General features: G+C 38.6%; 1 protein-coding gene and 1 non-coding gene across 2 annotated transcripts in view; both read right to left on the bottom strand.

Annotated features, from left to right (window-relative positions):
- Nucleotides 1-24,918, bottom strand: part of XKR6 (XK related 6) — a 274,358-nt gene that overhangs the window by 190,152 nt on the left and 59,288 nt on the right. The gene's annotated exons all lie outside the window — the stretch shown is intronic.
- On the bottom strand, nucleotides 5,328-5,434 carry LOC132368324 (U6 spliceosomal RNA). Its single transcript, XR_009504061.1, has one exon. It is a non-coding gene; the product is annotated as a U6 spliceosomal RNA (small nuclear RNA).

Genomic DNA, 24,918 nt, shown 5'->3' with positions numbered 1-24,918 from the left:
TGGCAATTTCTCCGAGAGATTTCCAGACAACCACTGGTTGAAACAGGATACCAGCTATCCTTTTAACTGCTACCCATAATAAGGTTATGACAATGACTCCCATGACACAGCAGTGCTGAAGTAATTATCTACACCTTCCCAAACTGTTCTCTGGCACCCTAATCAGTGTCCTATGAGTTATGGGTTGTGGGATAAACAACTGGGACCTTAATATACTAATATTGCACAGAATATTGGAATTAACATTCCAAGAAGCAGCAGCTCCCAGCCTTCCGATTTCACAGACCAATACAAAAATTTTTAAATATCTTTAGAGAACTAACTTGGGATGGCAAGCTTTTCATTTTTACCAAATAAGGGCATACAGTAGACAGGAGGACATAAAAGTTTAAAGGCCATTTCTTTTTTTTTTTAACTGAAAAAGTATTTTGAAGTCCTTACACTGTCTTTGCTTTTCTTTTTCCTATTTTGCCTCAGATCAACACCCTTCCTCTGCTGGTCATTCAGGAACCGTGAGGATAGACTTCTAGTACCAAGCTTGACCTTGCATTCAGGGTCCACGGGTCACAGCTCACACACACTGACCCACACCACTGCTAATTCCAGATGGGGATCTTTCTTTTCCCTTCAAACTACAAATCCCACCTCCACCCCATTCCTACTGACTTACTACTGCTGTTAACTTGGATAGAAAACGGTCACAAACCACTAATTTAGACCATCACATTTACAGATCTTTTTGTTCATTTCCTTTCCTTTAACTCATATATTTTATTTAACAAAAGTATCATTACTAAAAGCTCCTTCAGAGTACAAAGCTACTTTATTTGGACAAAGTTTGCTGCATACACAGAAATACTTGATACGCATTTCCAGCCAGCCCAAACCCAAGCATTTGGTAATTACAGCCAAAAGTTTGGAAACTCTTACTGGAGACATGGACCCTGTTTACAATATTTTTATTTTATGTGGAATATGCGGAAAACAAACACACAAGAGCAGCTTCTAAGGATATTTGTACATTCCATGAGAAGTAAACATAGTATTGTATGCTGTAAAAGTTTACTCAAAAAAATAATTTCAAACTCTTAGGCTTTAAATAATGAGACCGTTTAATTTTATTACAGCAAGAGTCAGAATATTATATACAGTATATACTCCTTTACACAAAACACATTTGCACGTGTTTCTGAAAGCTACTTGTAAAAAAAAAGTGTTTAGAGTACTATCACATTTTGAAAATGTCAGGATAATTTGGTAATATTTTCTAAGGGTTATGTTACTTTGTGTATTTTTTAAAGTAAGACATGCCTGGATGGTCAATGTGGGTTCATGTAGGTAACCTCAAATCTGGCATATTTTTGGACAAATCTCGCTTTCAAAATCTTATTGACGTGATCATTTTCTCCGCACATGATTTGTTTTACTAGCATCTGGGGGGAAACATATGGATCTCTTCGACTATCTCATTAACTCCTGACTCCAGGACCTAGGCAAGCTCACAGAGAAGTCAGTGGGGGCTCGTCCTGTGCCCGAGGCAGGGTGAGGGTTCACTCCTGGCCTCAAGAAGCCTGGGTGGTGAGGGAAAGGGTGGGCAGACACACCCAGCTGAGCATCGGCACAGAGCAGACGGCCAATGGAGACACCTGTCAACACCACAGCTAAAGAGCTCTATTTTAAATACAATACTATATGAACTTTTAGAGGCAAACCTTAGAGAGCCAAGATTGCTGAGTCTGGATCTATTCTGTTTCCCCGCAGGCAGGGAGGGCGATGGAAATGCAAGGACACAAGCAGACTCCTTCAGAGGAAAGCAACGGACACCTCCCATCACAGGCAGAACAAAACAGGACAAGAGGGAAGAAGCCTGGACAGTGCTGTTATGATTCTATCCTGAGGGGCTAAAATTGGGCAACATTTAGAAGAGTTGAAAAGGAAATGGAATAAAGTTACCTGGGAAGGAGAAGTGGGATAGATTTAACAGATTCTGATCAATTTTGGAATCCTATATGCTCAACGTTTTCCCCACATTTAGGTCAACAGTACAGAAAAAAAAGAAGGACAGAGAACAAGCATATGGGCACAGATGAACTCAGTCTCCTCTCTCAGGGCAGGTGAAATTGGGAGGCACATGTTGTAAAAGTCCAAACACTATATTCCAAAAGGAACACAGAAACACCTTTGAATCAGAACACATGACGTCTAACTTTAGTTAAGCTGAAGGACCCAGGCTCCCTCCACCAGTGTGAAGATCAAGAGTCGACTGTACTGACGGCAGTGTTTTAGAGGCTAGAGTTGTGTTTTTCTTACATTCAAGATATATGTTATCTGTCTACAGGTCCAATTCATAAAAGACATTCAAATTATGTTTCACATACAAAAGTAGTGAAGTCTAAGATGTTTCCAGAGTGTGCTGTGCTGTAATCTGATGATGATCTTCCATCTTTCTACTCGGTCCCAAAATGACTTCCTTCAGATTTCTTGATTTTTCAAGGATGACCTTCTCAGTGAAGCTGTATTTTGCAGAAAAGTCCCAATGAATGCCATAACAAGCAGTTGATCTGAGATTCCAAAATGCAGATTAGAGCCACTCAAATGGAATTTTTTGTCAAAACACGTTTCTAATAAGATAAATCAAAGCATCCCTTCTGTGTCAAAATATGAACTGAAGGCAGTTTTCTCTAAAGTTATAAATAGATTAATAATATTCAGAAATAATCATACACGCAGGAAACTTGAAAGGAATAAAGAACAAAATATCTAGGAATCTCAACAATTTTCCTGAAAATGTGCTACAAATTCAGAGTCACAAAATAACAGAATCCCAAATTTCCAGTCATTATGTTAATTTGAAGTACACATTTCACACCATGAATGTGATATCCTAAGACATGAGAAAAAAAAGTTACATTTAGGTAGAACACCTTTATAATGATTAAAAATTTTAGGAGAAATATGCTCATTTTTAAAAACAAAACATTAATATTCAACCGACTATGAAATAAATGCCCCTAAACCAGCAGGAGGTAGGTACTACCTAGGAGGGCTGTCCCATGCCTCAGGCCCTATTCTTACCATTTGCACCTTTGGGGCAGCCCTTTGCAGAGTTTTTGCTCCGTGACATCACAAAGCTCTGGACTGTGGCTTCAGTTCAGTGTGCAAGGCAGTAAGCATCCTTCAGGATCTGGCGCTCCATTCAAAGGTGACAGAGAACTACAGACGGAGAGTGACAACAAAGCTGGAGCAAGGTCAGAAGTAAAATGAAGATGGTCTTTTAGATCAGGGCTTCCTGAATGACAACCAAGGGCCGTCCCTCTACCCTCAGAAATTGCAGTTTTGTTGGAGAAACGATCCATAGCTTTCTGCCGGTTTTCAAAATGGGGTTTAAAACTTCCAAAATACAAATAGCCATCGTTCGAGGCTCACTTTCTCTGTGTGCCCCTATGTACTGATTGTACCCAAAGATCTAATCACCCCTGGGTAATTGAGTCAATTTCTGAATCCTCATGGTGATGTGCAAGGCCGTGAAGGGCAGAGATCCAAGAAGGTACAGATCTTCCCATGAGACATACACACTAGAAATGCTATTGTAGTACAACGTTAAACAAATTTAGGTTTTATTTAGAAGTTTCTAGAAAGCAACCATCAAACACTGATTATATTCATGCCATCAATTCTCTACTATGTTCAGTATTCTGCATTATTTTCTAAAGTTATACAGCAGGGACGAAAGACCCATTTTTATAATATTTTCTCTAATATTTAAGATATTTATTTTGAATTAAGCTAATCTTTGAGCTACATGCCCATTCATAACATACCAGAATAAAATCAAACTCATTGTTAGGAAATGCACTGATATTTCCCAAGATCACCTGCCACTATCCTTAAAATACTGTGGCATGCCAGTGTGAAGTACCCGAATTAACATCGGAAGGCCTCCTGTCCAAGGGATTTCACAGGCTACCTCATAACCTCCAGGAAACTAATTCCCTGCCCTTAGTGCACCTTAGCTTAGTTATATAAGAGCTTACCACCCCGCCCACATTCCCATCAACATTTTTATTCTTAGGCTCTTAAGTTTTCCCCTCTCCTGGGTCTCTTTCATTTGTACTCACAGTGTTCACAGAATCTAAGAAGGTCTTTAAAATATTCATTCCAGTAGGGACCAAGTTTTTTCCTGCCTAATTCCTTTAGGGTATATCAAATGCCTAGGCCCGGTCAATATTGTGGCTAGAATTGGCTAAGAGGAAACACCTCTATTGACAAAAGTATCACAGAAAGAGAGTTTTTTAAAAGCCAGTTGTAATGGGAAAGCAGCTAAATAGGCAACACAGTTAGATTAAAATATAACTTGATTTTTAAAAAATCTATCTGATGTTTTCATTGTGCCATTTATTAAATATATATCAGCCAATTCCTCTTTAACCAAGCAAAGCAAGGGAGGAGGGGGGAGGGTGCGGTTACAGTGTAGTTTATTTAGCTTCTAAACGCCTTCTAATAGAAATGTTATGAAAACTTCTGTTCTACACCAATTTCTGTATTACTGGATAATCTACCAATAATAAAACTTGCAATAAACAAATAATTAACATCTTACTAAGCTACCACTCAATCTCTATAGTTCCCTGAATTCTACTTATCCTTTCCCTTTAATCCTTTTTCAAGTTGCTCTGAATAAGGTCTTAAAAAAAAAAATCAATCTTTCTCCAGTTTTGGTCAAAAGGATAGGGAGGCAATCATATTTGACCATCAAAATAACTACCCACCCAGAATGTTCCTCAAGTTCCTAATCCCAGCAGGAACAGGCCAGAGAAGATAACCACCAATAATGGAACTCCAGTCACCCAAGCACTGATTCTCCTATCAAATACATCTCCACCCATTTCTAGGGTCAAGAATGACCTAGTTCACATTCTGGGTCTACATGAAAGTAGCCTATAGTTTTAAAACAGTGTACATGGAATATAGGCAACTTTCAATTTTTTAAGGGAAACAGTCCTTCTTGGAAAGTCAGGTTTTGTTCCTTCTCCTTTTCATTCACACAGTCTGCCTCTTGGCATTTTCCTTTCCAAATTTATTCACTCAACAACAGCGAGAGAGGAGGAGGTGAAACTGAGCAGCTCCTTTCCCTCCTCATTGGCACTTCCGTCCCACATAATAATATCTAACTTGAAAATTGGCAGCATTTTGCCACAAATGTATTTGTATATATCGGATAGAATTTGCATATTCTGATATAGACCATGTTGAGGCCATTTCCAGGTTGAAGTTTTGTAATTACTACCTTTAGGACTGTCACCTGATGATTTTTTTTTAATTAATAAAAAAATATGGAACGCTTCACAAATTTGCATGTCATCCTTGCACAGGGGCCACGCTAATCTTCTCTGTATCGTTCGAATCTTAGTACATGTGCTGCCGAAGCGAGCACTCACCTGATGATTATTTTATCTTCTCTCCTCCTGATCAAGAATTACCTCTGATCTAAGTAAGCTACACTACAAGGTAGGCAGGCAAAGAAGCTGACCAAATTGGCATGGGAGGATTACATAAACTGCCTGGGAAAATATGAGGTCCATGAGAGCCCCCAAATCTTCAAAAGATAACTGTCTCCAGAGTATGACACTAATAATGATAGCTGAGAATTTGAGACATGCATGCTAACTTAGAAATACAAAATTATAATACCTATTCTTTTATATACTTTTTATCAAATCTATTGGTTCACCTAGAAAGTCATTATATATACAAAAACAACAATTTCCAGAGTTCCTAAATATTTCCAACATATTCAACTTAGGGATCCAAGATTCTGAACATGCCATCACCAAAAAAAATTGCAAACCTAAAAAACAAAAAGGAAAAAAAATTAAACAATGTCAAAAGGAAAAGACTTTCTTAGAAAAGGTCAATATTTACTTTTATAATTTTCAAAACATTTTAAAGTTAATTTTTTTCTCATTTACAGTTATACGCTTGTAAGTCTAATATTAAAGTTTTGCTTAATAACAAGGCAATTTACTTATAACAAAATAAATATTAAACTATACTCATACACATTACCTATTTAAATATTTACTGGGTCAAAATATCTTCATATTTACAGCTTCAGGCTTTAAAGTGGTATTAGATTTGTCTTTATTTTCTTTGAAAAGCTACCATTAAGGTAACAGACATTCAGATGCATAAATGAAATTACTGATTTCATTCTTATGTAACTCATACCTTTAGAAACTATGTTTTAGCCAGTTAGTAGTGGTTAAAGTCTTTGTGCTTCTATTACATTAACTTTTAGCACATGAAATAAGAAAGATGACCTTCAAAGTTCTTGTAACCTCAAAAAGGGTCAATCTAGATAGGCTTTATTTGAAAAAGAAAAACAATTTTGTTTGGGAAAATACAAGAAATGAGAATTTCTAAAAATAAAAATAATCAGTAATTCTCATTAAAACATTAATACACAAAAATGAACTATATGAACAATTCTTCTAACTACAGGCTTAAAAACCATGCTATTTAGACCAGCCTATTTAATTTTTCCATAGAAAATCAGGAGTTCAGAGTTCACATTTCCAAAAGAAGAGTAAAACAACAAATTAAGAGATAAGATAAAACAAGGAAACAACCTATTGTACATTGCTTTTCTTTAGAACAAGGCTAGGCTGAATTATCTAAGTATAAATTGAGGTCACAGATATATAGTCATTGCACTCCGGTCAACCAAAACAGTGCCTGGATTTACATAACATGTGAATAAGTCTATTATCACAGAAAGTCACATACATGAATAAGAAGAATATATTTTATAAATTTTAAGTCACTCGCAACATCTGAGAAAATACTGTCAGTAAAATACTATTTGTAATACTGTTTTTAAGAAAACACTGTTTGTAAGGAAATGAGGTGATGTTTAGAACTATATTACAACTGAGCCTCTAGAAGAGAACATGAAAATAAGCATGACTTTAAAAAATAATAATAATTCTTATTGTTGTCAGTTCCTTAGAATCTGCCCTCTGCATTACTCTCTGGAATAGGATGACAATTTCATTTTCTCAGCACCTCATCAATTAAACAAACTGATGCATAATTTAGACTAAATATAAGTACATTTATAATATTATTTTTGCTATTAATGCTGTTACATGTAGTACAGGAAATGAAATAATATCAAGAGCCACTTCTTCTGAAAAAGTGGCTTAGTATAAAATTTGAACTTGAGCAAAGAAGCTACTGAAATTCTATTCTGGGGGGGGTAGAGGGATAGTGATTGCCTTATGAGCACCGCTATATCAACACATTTAACAGGACATGGTCCATTGGAATAAACTTAATAAAGAGAGCCACTACACTTCCTGAAAAATGTTTTACTATAATAGAGTGCTGTTATCTTCAACTATAAAATATATTTTGAACTAAGATACATGTAATAATTAGAGTAGAGTTTAACTGGTTCAACTAACATTCTTAATGGGCACTTTACTTTTTAAAAAGTAAAAAGCAAAAAACACACACATACATAAAACATCAAAATTCTTTATGACAGAAAAGCAAAGCTGTGGCAAGAATCCTTACTTCCTACTCTGAAAACCTTATTAAGCCCATAGTCCCTGTTAAGAGCAAGCTGTACTGGTTTTCAAAGGAAAAACATTATTTCAATCTGCAAACACCTAATGGGCTCAGGTGCTTTCGTATAATAAATATTTTGTTGTTACTTAAGTAGCTCACAAGAGCTCATTTTTTTAAAGTTATGTTTAAACAACTCTAAAAGGTTTAATTAATTGTAGTTTTATATAATTAATCCTTTTGTTATTAAACACTTGAACCAGTTTAGTTAGAATGGCAGCATGTTGTTTAATACCTTTTGTTTACAACTTAAAATTTTAAGCTTAAAAAGAAAGGAATTGGGGTAGGAGAGGAGACATGGAAAAACATGAAGGCCTCTCTTTGTCTCAGGCTTTGCCATTACCATTCTGTCTGCAGTGGTTTCAGGACGAGGCGATCGCACACCTTCTAGCCAGAAATCAGATGGCCTCAAAACAACCTCATTTCAGTCTTAGGCCTCATGTCTTTCGCTTAGAGCTAAAAATAAAAATACATGTGAATGAACAAATGGTCATGAAATGAAACCTCGAACATGACACTAAAATGTAAAATATTAGAAGGCATGATTAATCTCAGAAAAATGAAAATGTACATATTTCCATCCAGAGTATCACAACCTTATTTAGAAAGTGTGCTCTCCTTACCCTGTCAGCTTGCTGGGTATAACAATAATGACAATTTAATTCCAAGGTGGTTCAACAAAGCCAGAGTAATATTTTATTAATCTCCTGAGATTATGAAACATTTATTTATTTCTTACAGAGTTAAATATAACAATATCATTAATGAAGCTAATGATGTTAGACAGCAACTTAGCACTTCTTTACGCACATAAACCAAGGCAAGAAAGTAAAGTGTAACGCTGAACCAGAACAATGATCTGGCCCTAAGAAACACATTTTCGTGTATTTAGAACCCCTAGTTCCAACAGTGATGCTAGTAGTAAGTGAAAATTAACCTGTTTCTACAAAGTGAGTGTTCACTCATTCCACAAATATTGAATGTTTCGAAGCACTGGAAGTCAAGTGTTGAATATGAAAGATGGTTCCAAACCTCAGCGAGTGGGGTCCTAGCCTTTTATTTCCTAACTTTTTGTCTCAGGTCTGGGCTATAACGCTAAGGGGACAGAAAATAAGGATTGCTGTTTCCATGAGAGGAGGAGATCAGTATGTATCACACGACAACTGAATGAGACTGTAGGACTGGAAACAAAACCCACTCAGAAGCCCAACGCTCATGCTGCAAGTGAACGCCAGTCACCAGTTGGTCTCTTTTCGTGTGAAGCTTGTGTTTTCAAAACCCTACATCAATCCTGAAAATTAATTATCCTTCATTTGGAGAGCACTGGTGGTTTCAAACCCAAGTATAAACATCTCAGACTATTTTGTAAGGTTATGTCAGCCAAGAAACTTTAAAATCACTTAATATAATAGTATTTCATTCACCTGAAGCCACAATTTAAAATCAGAAATTCTGCTGCCAAAGTTACTTAAAGAGTTGGCCTTAACTATAGTGTAATGAAGACAAATATCTCATAAATTTTTTATACCATTCATACCAATCCATTAAATTAAATAAAATACATAAATAACCACTAGAGTCTATACTAACATTGTTCAATGTTTTTCATTTCTCTGCTTGATCTATACCAATGAAATTCTTTGTGTAGGAATATGGTACATTACCAAAAAATATCAAAATATATACACATGATTCAATTTAAGTTCTATGTTTGTCTTAAATCAAGGGTCTATAAACACATCTGAGTTAGCTTATCTTTCTTCATTTTTCATGTGAATTCCAACTAAATTTAATATCTGGACAACTGGTACAAAGTTAAATGGTTTGACTCTGAAGTTTCTAGGTCTCAGAACCACACTTTAGAGGAATAAACTGTAATTTACACTTAAATATTTAGAATAAAGAAGAAAAGAACTGTTTTGAGTCATACCTAGGTTTAGGCTATGGCTTGCCTCAAGTGAAAATATTAAAAACAAAATCAATAAGCTCTGAAGTTCATTTCCCACTGATGTTCATAAGATGATTCTATAAGTTTTATATTGTGATGCATTCAAATCTTCATCAAGGAAAACTGCATGCTGGTCTTATTTGTAAACAGTCAATGTTCTCTCCTTTATCATGTATGTCATAGATCCCTGCTTTTCTCAGTTGCAATAAATTTCAAAGAAGACATAAATAATTGATAGATACACTTTTGCTATAAGCCTTAAACATTCACTTATCTGTAAATTCCAAATCTGTGTCTTACATCAACAAAGAGAACCCACAGTTCTTCTCAATTCATATTTGCTAGCATTCTTTGGAAAAAAACGAAAAGTAGCTGCCTCTCCAAAACTCAGATCTTTCCCTTAAGCAACTTTTATCCTCGTCCATACTATGTTCACAGTTTCATTTCCCCCCTTTGCTTCAATCACAGTATGTTTTGTTATACAAGTTACAGTTCTATCATATTTCCTGAACCAATCCATCCAACCCAGAGAATGCAACAACAACAAATATTTGACCCTATTCTTTGAATTCCACAATTTTCACTACTCTCACTTTGGTCAAGACCTTTAATGATAAAGTAGTGAGATTTTAATACTCAGAAGACATGCTTTATAGCTTACTAAGGCAAGTAATTTTATACTCAGTCTTGTTATGTTAATCATAAAACTCCATTTGTCACTTCAAGACTGATACATTGAGGTCTCCCATTTAATAAAATCAATGAGTGCCAGTAAGTTAATTATAAATTTCAACAGGGCTTCCCTGGTGTGGCACAGTGGTTAAGAATCCACCTGCCAATGCAAGGGACACGGGTTCGAGCCCTGGTCCTGGTCCCACATGCCGCGGAGCAACTAAGCCCGTGCGCCACTGCTGCTGAGCCTGTGTTCTAGAGCCCGCGAGCCACAACTACCGAAGCCCACACGCCTAGAGCCCATGCTCTACAACAAGAGAAGCCACCGCAATGAGAAGCACGCGCCCCACAACGAAGAGTAGCCCCTGCTCACCGCAACGAAGAGTAGCCTCCGCTCTCTGCAACTAGAGAAAGCCCGCACGCAGCAATGAAGACCCAACACAGCCAATAATAAATCAATTAATTAATTATTTTTTTAAAAAAATTACAGTCTTGCTATATTATGTGATACCCACTATTATAAACAATACATGAAACTGGTCAGGCTTCCCACTAAAACATCACTGAAGAAAATCAGCCTCCTAGGTAGGAGAAACAAACAATGCTAAAAAAAAATTTGTCCATTTAAAAATGGTCTTAACTCTATAATCCTTTTCACATTTGTTCCAAATCAGCACTAACCAGAGGCAGAATCCCTGAATTATTCAGCAGGTCAAGGAGGCACGTCTACCCTGGCACGACTAGATGCTGGCACTTGCAGGAACCCTCCACCCTCAAGAGTTTACGGCAAATGGGCCTAACAATCACGATGCATCACTTCTCACTGGGAGCCATGGTGCGTAACCACTGGCATGTACACAATTTTGAACATTTTCAACCTGCATTTTTCTTTAGATATTAGGCCACTATAATTGAAAGTGTTGTGGAAATTATCAGGAGATTAATATTAATTTTACTTGAGCCCTCACTAACAGATTACAATTTCCAAACCCTTCTCTCTCTCCTATCTAAGGGTACACAGGGATCTTCTTCTTTCTAAGGCTAACTCTTCCTCTATCACACAGCTCCTGTGGAATTCTAATCCTTCATTTACATCTTCTGTTTTCCCGACAATGGCTCCTTTCCTTTTGCCTACAGACACATTCAGATTTCCTGATCCTGAGACTGAGGCACGATCCATTTCCTTGAACACATCACTGACTTTAGAACGTCCTTCTTCCTCTTTTTCTTTACTGCCAAAATGCCAAATTTGAAGAGTGATCTACATTTGTTCATTCACTCAAAAATATTTCCTGGAAAGTGACTATGCACCAGAGCCTGGGGACACAAATTAGCAAGGCCCCTCCCTCAGGGAGCTTATGATTCCATTACACAGATAAGCAGATACATTTATGGATTCAAAATGTTAACTGACACAAAGGAAGAACACTGGTGTCTATAACAGTATCATTAGGGGGGCTTAATTTAGATTGCGCTGCCATTCCGCACGACCTGTGTGTTTGTGGTCCTACATAGCAGCAATGGCGGGGTCTCTTGGAAGGAGTGACATTTCACGAGATCTAAAGGCTGAGCAGAAATTGGCTAGGCAAAGAACAAGAGAAGTAGCATTCCAGGCAAAGGGAACCAGATATGTGAAAGTGCTGGACAGCAGAGAACACCGTGACTTGGGAGGACCAGAGAGAAGGGCAGTGTGCCAACAGAACCCTGAAGGAGCGCACACAGGCACGAGCCAGGCCAGCCATCTCACGTGGCCCGATGAGGGCTGTGGCTTTATCCTAAGTGCACCAGGGACTGTGTTTATCTCTCACCCTTAACTCCTTAGCTCTTTGCAGCCTGACTTCTACGCCTCCCACACTCTCCTAACAGGCTCCCTATGTGCTCCTAACACGTAGCACCTTTTCAGTCTTCAACTGACAATTCAGCTTCTGAAGTGACTTCTATCCTAAGCTTGAAAGCACGAGCTGTCATTGATTTTTGTATCTTCCACTTCTCTCAGTATTTAGCTTAATGTTTTATACAGAGTAGGTATTCAAAATGTGCACAGTGGACAAATCAGTCTTGGAAGAAAACACATTGACGAAAAGTTAATTACAACAGTACAAGAAAGCAAGCATATTTAATAAGATTCCCTATTAGTAGTGTATTTGAAATTGCCTTATCTTATGCCTTATTTTCTCTCACAGTGATGGAACAGGTACAAACTCAAGCAAGAAATTCCTTTAAACAAACGCCCTAATATAATTTGATCAGTCTGCGAACACATGTTCAGATTACACTGCCATTCATTTGTGCTTACCACAGCAGCTGGGTGCATGGCAGTGGTCTAGTTCCCCCATATTGAAATTATTAAAATCAGATAACAGACATCCAGGTAAAATACACATTTAACTGAAAAGTATGATGCTCTGTTACAAAGAATACAAGCTGATGACATCCCACACTAACTAGCCATTATATCCTGCAAGTTATTGTATGTATGCTTCCCTTTACATGTATGTATGTATGGGCTATTCATTTTGAAACTTTGTAGAATATGCTATTCCTTTCATTTTTGATAATTTTAGCAAATGCTAAAGTCAATGGCCACCACATTTATAGATTTGAGCAGGAAATCAACATACTTATGTTCTAGTAAATGAAAATAAGCAGCGAGTATTTTCACCTTATTCTGGTAGGTGGGGCAAGATGTCAAATTTCTTAGGTTCAATATTTAAGGGTTCTGCCCACATTCTATTAGAACTGTTGGTACTGATCTAGAAAGAAATGTAAGATTTCTTTATTTTAGAAAGTAATATGCTTCCTTTACCATGAGCTGTAGATATTTTACCTCTTTGCAAGCCTTTTCTTTACGTCTACAGAATGATCTGAGCTGTGCCCAGAATCAGCCCATCATATAATTAAGCTTAATTAGATATTTTCTATACAAAGCAAACAAAATGTACTTTCACTGTTCTTGTACCAAATTCCCCACATTATGGATCTTTTATAACCAAGAGTGAGAACTCTATAAAATTTAAACGTAAATGATAAAAACATTCTCCGCTCCTTCATCCTTTGTTTACAATGGCTAGAAGACCGGATCTGTACATTTTGAAGTTTAATGTGTATACATATCAGAATGTTTCTGCTTTCTGCTGTCTAGTTTTCTTAGAAGCAGATTAAAAGGTTTCTATCTCTTTGAGATGCTTCAGCCCTGCGAAGAGAGATTGTGTTATCTAAAAGAGATGATCAGACTAATAGTTGAAACATTTTATAACTGGGTGGTCACTCTGCCCATGATGGGAAAGAAAGTGCCTGTGTTTGGCATTGAAACAGAAATAGAAAAAAGTGCCTGTGTTGGAAAAGAGAACCACACTGTCTTAACGTAGAGATGTCTAAGACAAGTTCACGTTCAATGAAGTGCAGGCCATTCGCATTTTTACTATTAACTTTACAGTATCAGGTAACTGTGTCATTCTTTTTTTGTAATTCCCAACAACACAGGCAACAACTACAGCCCGGTCTGGGCTCATAAGAAGAAGGTATACAGTTATTAAGAGCACTAATGCACAATAAAAAATTTTAGTGTTTCCCTGGCCTCAGTCAGCAACTGTTCTAGTAAAAGGAAAGCAAATAAGAGGGACTCAGGTACTTTAACTTCCTATGAGATACTCTTGCCCTTTCAATTTCCTTCTCTGTGAAAAGCGACATCATTCTTCCAGTCAGAACGCCTCACAATTTGTTCCATTCCTCACTGGCCATATCCCTCTCTCATCACTGGAAATGTCCATCGTTATGGAGGGCTGCAGCAGCCACTAGAATCCCCTGATGGATAAATCTGGTCTTCTAAACTGAATGGCAACCATTTAAAAATTTTTCACTATGGAAAATTTCTAATGTGTATGAAGTAAATAGACTAGTGCAGTGAACCCTCATGTATCCTCAACTCACTTTCAATAACTATCAACATTCTGCCATGTTTGCTCTCCACACACTGCTCACTCCCCAACTTGACGAGGATTATTATTTTCCTTTTTTTCCTGAGATAAAATTTACAACTAAGTTTTTTTTTAACCATCTTAACCATTTTTAAGTGTACAGTTCAGCAGTAGCAAGTATACATTCATACTGTTGTGCTGCCACCACCATCCATCTCCACAATTCATTTCATATTGTCTGAAACTCTGCAGCCTTTAAACAGTAATTGCCCATTCCCCTTTCCCCGCTTCCCCCAACACCCACCATTCTCCTGTCTCTATGAATCTGACTACTCTATAGGTAGCTCACGTAAGCAGAATCATACAGCATTTGCCCTTTTGTGTCTGGTTTCTTTCACTTAGCGTGAAGTCCTCCAGGTTCATGTGTTTATTTTTTGTGTCCTTCCTTTTTAGGGCTGGATAATATTCATTCATATGTATAGACTATATTTTGCTTATCCATTCATCTATCAATGGACACTTGGTTGATTCCGCCTTTTGGCTACTGTGAATAACACTACTATGAACATGGGTGTACAAATACTTCTTCAAGATTCTTTCAATTCTTTTGGGTATACACCCAGAAGTGGAATTGCTGGATCATATGGTAATTTTATTTTTCATTTTTTGATGAACTACCACATCGTTTTTCATAGTGGCTCTACTAGTTTACATTCCCATCAACAGTACACAGGATGATAAACAATTATGTTTAAGAAAACTGGCACTTGGCAAAAATTCAGAGTTTACAAAGTACGTTCATATACATTATACTACATAATCCTTCAAGCACAGCTGACTAGCTTGGAGTCCTGATCTGTTGGCAAGTATTCAGATTCTTAATAATGTCACCTCTCTCCGTATTTCTGAATAAATGTTTTCTTCTAATCAGACTGGTTTAAGCAGACTATATTACACAATATTAGATATGTATATAGCTAAATGCTAAAAATATTAATAGTGAGGGACTTAAAGGACCCAAATGAAAATGTAAACATAATGTAATGATACTGTGGATCCCAAGGGGACTAACCTTAAAAGAGCTGTGAGACATATATATGGAATGTAAAAAAAAAAAAAAAAAGGTTCTGAAGAACCTAGGGGCAGGACAGGAATAAAGACGCAGACGTAGAGAATGGACTTGAGGACACGGGGAGGGGGAATTGTAAGCTGGGATGAAGTGAGAGAGTGGCATGGACATATATACACTACCAAACGTAAAATAGATAGCTAGGGGGAAGCAGCCGCATAGCACAGGGAGATCAGCTTGGTGCTTTGTGACCACCTAGAGGGGTGGGATAAAGAGGGTGGGAGGGAGACTCAGCAGGGAAGAAATATGGGGATATGTGTATATGTACAGCTGATTCACTTTGTTATAAAGCAGAAACTAACACACCATTGTAAAGCAATTATACTCCAATAAAGATGTTAAAAAAAAAAAAAAACAGCTGTGAGGATCTTAACAGGTAGCCTTGACAGATACCAGCTAGACAGTTACCAGGTAATTCAGACTTTATGTTTCCTGCAGATTCCACTTATGTGAGGTAGTCGTACATGGGGCGGGGGGGTGAAGTAAGTGGGGTGAGCAGAAGCTATGAGGCAGCACAGAAAGCCCACAGGGAAAGCTGGAAGCAAATGGAGGAGAGAAAGCAGGCAATGAGTTCAAAGCTTATTGATGAGAAGGTTATATAATTTCCAGGGCCTAGTGCATAACAAAAATGCAGGGCCCTTATAAGAAAAAAAATTAAGAATTTCAGGATGGCAACAGGAAAACATTAAGCCAAGTGCAGGGCCCTGTTCAACTGCACAGGTCGCTGGCCCGGGAAGCCAGCCCTACGTATTGATCCGAAGACGGGACGCAGGGCAACTAGCACTGCTCCCAGCAGCAGGAGCGGGGGAAAGGCAGGAGAAGCGCCACCTCTCAGTGCAGCAGGCGCCCACAGAGGACACTGGCACGCATGGCACAATTCACAGGGCATATCAAGGCCAAAATGCATCTCCAGGCATTCCCGGGTCCGTTTGCTTTTAAATAAAGGGGTGGAGGGTTAACAAGCTAACATCTATTAACTCAGTTCATGGCTGAAAATGAGATTAATCACCACCGAACAGACAGGAGCACAGTAGGCAGAAAACATAGAATTGCTATGTTTTGGTGAAAGGCATAATGAAGAAGATCTGGAGTCTATCAATACCCAAGAAAGACCAATATGGCTGCCCAAGAGCAGGAAGACAAGAGCCCTATATATCTCATCTGAAATCTGCAACGTAAAGAGGGACAGAGAAGTCCACAGACAAATGTTCCCTTACTGACTAAGTGCCCAGGGTTAGCCGTGGTTCAAAAACATCCTGTTAGGCAAGGAGAGGGAGGAATCCGGGGTTGGACAGGAAAAAGTTTTAATATCAGAGGGGGTCTTGGGAAAGGTAATGAAACAGAAGTCTAAAATAAGAAGAAAAACGAGAAGCTCCCAAAACTACCAGTTATGTCACAATTCCAGAAATCAAACTTGTCTACTTTTGAGTCATTCTTATAGCTTCTGAAACGTTGTGGTAATGTGTAAGAGAAGATTGTCATTTTTTTTAACGTAACCATAAATGTTAATTAATTTTCCTGATAGCGTAAGCCCAACATGCTTTATGAGAAAATAAAAACTAAGTTCAAAAAGAAAATTCACAATAATATGTGGACAATCCTCTCTTTCTATACCACCTTCGGGTCATGTTAGAAATTGAAACCTGAATTAAAACCTTTTTTTGCCTTTATTTCTAAAATACAATAAGACAATCCAGTTAAACACTGAGAAGGCCTTAACTCTAGTGTTTCTGATAATGTCCATAATGAATAAAGGTAGAGTCATTTGTATTCATTTCTGTTTTTAAAATCACTTAGCTTCTCACTATCATCTTGAAATTCAGGGATATCAATTTAATAATGAGCTACTTATTTTGGCCTCAATTTAATAAAGACTTATAAACTACTCAAATAGCAGAAAACATTTCTAATAAATGCCTACCACTACAACTATTTTCCAATGTATTATCATTTCATTGTGTCTCTACAACATCCTCTATTAATAACACTGGAGTAAGTGGTCCATTTTCCAAAAGGAAAAAAACTAAGCTAAAAAGATTTTACTACAATAAAACAAAACTTCTAATATCTACTCTGAGATACTTTCTTCTCTCCATAAATCAGTGCATCTAAACAACAGAAAAGGTCTTTTACACTAAAACACAATTGTGTCCTACTTCCTTCCCTCTGGAAGCTATCAATATAAAGCAGCAGATCATGGGCTATCCAGGATGATGAGAAACAATGTTCCACATTCATCCCTCAGGGCAGTAGAGATGCTAGGAGAGCTAAGAGGGCACCAAATGGAGAAGCTAAGTGAGTCCCAACTTCTTCTGTCTGAACTGCGGATTGCTTCCTTATTTTGTGTTTAGAACGGTAAAGCCTGAATCTTTTAATTAGGAAGGAGCTAAAGTCAGCTAGTCCAAATTTTCACCAGTGATGGAATCCCAAGTCTATCAAATGTTCACTCAACTTTTGCTTAAATATCTCCAAAGACAAAAAGACTGCTTCCTTGGAAAATAATCTTTCTCATTTCAGAGCAGCTCTGTTGGGCATCATTTTGGTCCTATACAATTCAGGAAAAATCAGCAATATCAGGATATATTAACTTACTCATCTGTTTTTATTGTTCAATGAGAAGTCCCGAGGTCATGTCTCTCCAAGGTTTGTTATTTTGGTGGTTCAGTATCACCAAAGGCTATATTCTTCTTTTCACTCTGCCACTAGCTCACTGGTTTAGCTCTCCTTATGGTTTCAAGATGGCACCTATCATTCCAGGCTTCACATGCAGACATAACAATGTCCAGTGTAAGAAGATTATTTCTTCCTTGCTGAATCTTTTTATCAGAGAGGAATGCCTGTGTCTGAAGACCGCTGGCATACACCTTACTGACCAGAACTACATCTGGCCAGTCACCAATAAGGAAAAGGGGTCTATCATGATTGGCTAAGACTAATCATGATTTGCCCCCCTGAAGCTGGGGTCTGCCTGTCTTGAAAGACAAACCTCTACAGAGAGGGTAGATTACAGAGACAAAATCAAGGTTCCCTTAGGAGGAAGGGAGGGAGAAAGGGCAGGGATATGTATAGGTGATCCAACGTTTGCTATGGGTGTATGGCATCAAAAACTTGTCTTTCAGTTAATGTCTACCTACTGGCACTAGTTCTAACCTCTAGATCTAACTGGAGAAATCCCTGTTCCTTAACCGTACTACAAATTCTGTATATGCAAAACACTATCATGTTCACCTCCTCCTCAACCCTAACTTCTTCCCTAGGTTAAATATTTCCATTTCTGTCTACAGTTGTCCCTTGGTATCCATGGGGGATTGGTTCCAGGACCCTCCCCCCTACTCCCCCATGGATACCAGAATCGGCACATGCTCAAGTCCCTTCTATAAAGGGCACAGTGTTTGCATATAACCTACGCACATCCTCTCATACACTTTAAGTCATCTCTAGATTGCTCATAATACCTAATACAATGTAAATGCTTTATGAATAGTTGCTAGTAGGCAGCAAATTCAAGTTTTGCTTTTTGGAACTTTCTGGAATTTTCCTAATTTTTTTTTTCTTTTTTTTTTTCTTTCTTTTTTTTTTTTTTCCTAATATTTTTGATCCAAGGTTGGTTGAATCTGTGGATGCAGAACCCACAGATACAGAGGGCTGACTGTATATGACTTCATATCTACATGGTTACCATCTTGATCACTCTGCAGTTTGCCAATGCCCTCATAAAATGCCCATGATCCTCTTAAAATGTTTTGTACCAGTACAACACGCTAATTACCTCCCATGTGCTTAATACTACACTTCTATCAATACCATCTAACATCATGTTGCTTCTCTGGTACCATCCTTCTCCTGGCTTCCAATAAACTTTATCTTCTTACAACCAACACTTCGAATTTTTTAAAAAATGATATGGTATGAAACTCTACACTTGATTACGCTATACTTCACCTTACTTTTGGTCTAGTTTTCCAACCTATCCAGGTGTTGCAATTATCTTGATTCTGAAAACTAACGTGTTTGCCTCTTTCCTGGTTTTGAATTACAGAAATTCAGATTTAAGCAAAGCTCACTCATGTTTATCTCTCAGCTTTGAAGAAGCAGGGCTATGTCACCTGGGGAAAATATCTTATGTCTCACACAAGCCTTCTGGGGTTATATTAGCTTGTTGAATTTTCAAGATCCAGAGACTAATCCTCACAGGGTTAGTAAGGATCTCCCAGGGACCGACTGACTTTCAGTGGACTAACTAAAACCAGAATACCAATTCAGCAATGTTAAGTGAAAATTACAACAGCCAAGGGGACCAAGAGAAATGAAAGCCCTCTGGCCAATGTATTTTCACCCACGCCTGTCCACAGACAAACCATATTGTAAACCAATACATTAATCAAAGGGAACCAGATAATTGAATCATCTGCTCACTGAGCTCTTTCCATGTAGACATGCAACACAGGAAGCCAAATCATAATCAAGCATTTGTTTAGTGAGCACAGAAATCTAAGCAAAAGAATATCTAATATATCTAATACATATTTATAATATATATTATCTATATATAGATATTATATATATATAATATTGTCTAATATATATATTTAAAAACAGTTATCTAATATATATTTTAAAACATCAGGGTAAACAGCCTTGTGTATCATTCTCTACCACAGGGTTATTGCTCTAGTACAACTGAGCAGTAGATGGGGCTACTCTACTTGGTAGATTGGTATTTGAATAAACAGTATTAAAAACTGCCTTCATTACCTGACTAACCAACTCCCCTCCTGACAGTCCCACTTCTTAATTAGATGTAATACACCCCACCCCATCAGGCTATGATCAAGTTCAGCTGGCCTGCAAGTTAGTCTGTTTTATAGACGCTGGAGTCATACTGATTGAATTCAAGGCCAACGCCTCCTTCTGGAGGCTCTAGGGGGACTTCTAGAGACTGCATCACATGCGTTCGCAGGCTCACGGCCCCTCCCTCCATCTTCAAAGCCGGCGTCAGCCGCAGCGCAGCGTCTTCAAATCCCTCTGCCTCTGACCCTCCAGCCTCCTCCTTCCACTCGTCAGGCACCCTTAGATTACATACCCCACTTAGCTAATCCAGGGTAACCACGCCATCTCCAAATCCTTAACTTAATCACATCTGTGAAGTCCATTCTGCAATGTGACGTAACATACATACAGTTTCTGGGGATTAGGATGTGACACCACTGGAGGATCGTGATTCTGCCTACCGCAGGGCTACTGTACTGCAGTCTTACCACTGATTTTACGTTAGCCATTTTTAATTTGGTGGAAAAATTCAACTTATCTTGAAACTTCAATACTATTAACTAAGGAGGACATGGTTACTTCCATGCATAGCTCATACTAAAGTTAGACTGCATTTTTCTATTTCAGTTTTCACACACAAAATGGCAGATGTTTGATTTATCAATGGAGGAAAAAAGAAAATATGGGCTAAACAATCACTAAAGCCTTAACACTGTACCAATTAATACAGGACAAATTAGCCAGAATGAAGTTAATATATAAAAGGGAATCTAAATGCTTTATTGAGTTTTTCGTATTAAAAATAGGAAATATGCAAAGGATGGAAACAAGCTACTGAGTTTATTAATCACACCCTAAACTCTGTCATTACCAAACAATTGCAACCTTTCCCATCATCTCAATTTCAAGCACCCTACGCCCACCACTGAATCTTCCACCGCGGTGGTCCTGACTGTTGCTTACCTCCTCCTGGAGATGCCAGCGCCAACAATTCCTCAACCCTGACGGATCCTTCAACTCACTGATCCTACCACCTTTTCATTATCCGTACCCTGTCCCGATCCTCACGCCCCAGTGCAGACCTTACAGGCCATCGCTGTAATCACTCCCTTTGAACACACTCTTGCCCCTCCCCTCTCTCATCTCAATGGTACCCCAACTAGAAAACACCCAACACTCTTATATCCAACTTTCTGCCTACTTCATGCCAGCCCAAGAACAGTTTAACACGGTAGGAGTAAAAGCCCCACCACTAACTTCAAATGGCCCCTTACAGCTGCCCCTTAATCAAACTACATTTCCTTAATCCACTGATTACACTTTCCCAGGTAATTATTTCACACCCTCCCTTCTCTGCAACTCTGAAAACCTTTCTTCCCCAATCCTCACTCTCCGCTGATAGCTGTTGCTTCCTGTTTCACTCAGCAAACAGAAACCAACAGACCCATCTCCCCTCACTCTCTACCCACTGACTTGCGGCCTGCCCATATACTCTCCTCTCCCTCCCGGTGGTCTGGGTTAATTGCCATTTCTTCACCTCAGCCTCTGACCTCTTCCCTTCTCTTACCAACTTGAGGCTGCAGCTCTAGCTCTAGCTCCCCTCTCTCCTGCTTCATCAAATTTTGCCTCTCTGTGGATCATTTCTATAAGCACACAAACAGGCTGCAATTTTCCCCATTACACGCACCGCCTCCCATCACCTTCCTCCCATCGTCTCCAGAGCTCACGCACCAGGTGCTCGCCCTTAACATACCACAGACGCTTCTCATCAAGGTCATCAGTAATCTTTGCGCGACTAAATTTAACAGTCAATTCTTGGTCCTCATATTATTTAACCAAGATGATGGATCTTTTTCCATGAAACACTTTCCACACTTGACTTTCAAGACACCACAGTATTCTGGTTTTCCTTCCACCCTACTGGCCAGGCCTTCTCACTGCCCTTTGCTGGATTCCTCTCGTCTCCCTAACCCTAAAAGTTAAAAGTGCCTCAGGGTTCAGTTCGCAGGCTTCACTGTCTACATTTACTCCTTCGGGAAAGTCCTTCAGTCTCAGGACTTGAATCACCATCTGTGCTGAAAACTCCAAACTTTACATTCCAGCCTAGATCAGAGCCCTGAACTGCCACCTCCTAGATCACAACTACCTACTGCATACCTTCTCTTAGATGTCAAGCACGTACCCCTGCATGTCGCAAACCAAATTCCTGATTTCCCCATAAGCCTGCTCCTCACAGCCTTCCTCAGCTCAGTATATGGCAACTCCACCTCATCAAAAACCTTATCACCCCGACAACTTTCTTTTCCTCAAATCCACCATCGTATCCGTCAGCAGACCCAATTAGCTCTACCTTCAAAATAGACCTAGAATCTGAACACTTACCAGCTTCACTGATAGCATCTTGAGCCAAGCCGTACTGCTAACTGATCTGCTTCCACTCTTATCCCCCTATATTAATATATGATATGGTCTAAATGTTTGTGTCTCCCCAGAATTCATTATGTTGAAATCCTAACCCTCAAAGGTGACAGTATTAGTAGATGGGGCCCTTGGGAAGCGATTAGGTCCTGAGGGTGGAACCCTCATGAAGGGGATTAGTGCTCTTACAAAAAAAGACCCCAGAGAGCTCCCTCACCCCTTCCATCATGTGAGGACACAAGGAAAAAGCTCCCACTATGAACCAGGAAGAGGACCCTCATCAAAACGCAGCCATGCCGGCACCCTGACCTTGGACTTCCAGCCTCCAGAACTATAAGAGCCAAATTTCTGTTGTTCAGAAGCCACCCAGTCTGTGGTACTTTGTTACAGCAGCCCAAACAGACTAATACAATACAGCAGCCAGAATTTTTTTTTTCTAATTAAGGTTCATGGGTTGCCCTATTCTCTTTCTCTTTAAAAATAAAGTGAAATTCATGTATAGTGAAATTAAACAGATCTTAGGTTTCAATTCAAAGAGTATATCCACTATATAACCAAGACCCCAGCCAAGATTCGGAATACTTCCAACTTTGGGCTATTATGAATAAAGCTGTTATAAACATTCCTATACAAATCTTTTCAAGGACATATGGTTTCCCTGGGTAAATACCTCGGAGCATGAAGTGCTGTGTAACAGAATAGAAATATGTACATGCATGTTCACAGCAGCGCTATTCACAACAGCCAAAAGGTGGAAATAGCCCAACTGTCCATCAACAGATAAAAAGTTAAATAAAATATAGTAACTCCATACAATGGAATATAATTCAGGTATAAAAAGGAATAAAGTACTGATACAATGCTACATGTGGATGAGCCTTGAGAACATTATGCTAAGTGAAAGAAACCAAACACAAAGATCACATTTGTATAAGATATTCAGAATAGGTAAATTCATAGAGACAGAATGTAAATTGGTGGCTGCCAGGGGGAAGGGGAAAATAGGGAGTGATTACTTAACAGGTACAGGTTTTCTTTTAGGGCAATGAAAATGTTTTGGAACTGGGTAGTGGTAATGGTTGCTCCACACTGTGAACATACTACATGCCACTGAACTGTTCTCTCTGAAATGGTTAATTTTATGTTATGTGAATTTCACCCCTCCCCCCCAAAAAAACCACCCCCCACACAGGATTTTATTTTATATTATTTGAAACAGAATCCCACTCAGGCAGTTTAGGACAACACAAAACCTTGTGTCAACACCACTGTATGTGGGTGAGTTGGGTCATTTCACTAAACCACATGGTCTGGAGCAAGTCTCTTCAACTCTGCAGACTTCTGGGGTTTCTTTTCATGTGTAAAAGGAAGATCCTTCACTGGACTGTTGTGAGGATTCACTGAGATAATGACAAAAAAAATACTTTGTAAAGTGCTAGGCATAAAAAATTAACCATCTTTTCTATTAGCACCAATAGGGGATATGCTCAGACTGGGAGGCCAACGATGAATACAGGTCCTAGGGAGGCAGCTAAAAATATTTTGAATAGCTAGTCTTATACGGATGGAGAGAAGAGGATCCAAGTCAAGACACACCAGCAAACTGTCCTCCTTTGGCTTCTGTGATGACCTAACTTGTCAAGAGTCGTACTTAAGATTATCCCCAGTGCCCCAGTCAATGATTTAACACTGCACTCAAAACGAGCTTGAGAGTGTTGCTATTGTGAGAGGGGCTGAAGTAAGATTACCTGAGATAAAAGAGGCCACTTTCCTAAAGCCATAAGCTTAAGAGCCCCAAGTGCGCAGGAGATAAAACAGGGAGCTGGCCAACTGTTATGCCATCTCAAAGTTTAATCCCAATTAACACAGGTTAACAAACGAGAGTTTGACTACAGTAATTTGCTTACATCAAGGAAAAACACTAACCAACATATAAGACTAGCCATCGAGAAGTAGCACTAACTAGATTTAACGTGTCCAAATTTAAATGTCTTTAAAACTCAGTATGCAACAGCTACACAAATTAACAAAATACAGATAAAAACTACGATCACTTAACCAACTCTATGGCAGGTACCGTGCAACATAGTTTAAAAATATTATCTGCATTCTTCATAACATCCAAGCACTATCCCATTATGCCAAGCAACTTGTGCTGAATCAAATTAATCAGAGGCACCTCTGCAACTTGACCTCAGGTGGGGCTGACTTCAAAGCCCATACTCCATCCACTATACCCTGCCACCTCTCAGCCCCGAAAGAAATTCTAGGGTCCTAAGTCCTCCTAGATTCTAAACCCAATTGAGTGCAATTTCAGAAGCTGTGCAACTAACCAAAGGTCTTACTGTTAGAGAAAAATTGGATTCTAACATTGGGGAGCCCTATTAGACAGACTGAAGAGATTAATTCTAGAATGGAATCATGTTGATTGTACT

Source organism: Balaenoptera ricei, chromosome 6 (genome assembly GCF_028023285.1).
Source record: "Balaenoptera ricei isolate mBalRic1 chromosome 6, mBalRic1.hap2, whole genome shotgun sequence".
Lineage (NCBI taxonomy): Eukaryota > Metazoa > Chordata > Mammalia > Artiodactyla > Balaenopteridae > Balaenoptera > Balaenoptera ricei.
Note: the sequence above shows the minus strand (reverse complement) of the source record. Positions and strands in the feature narration are given on the sequence as shown.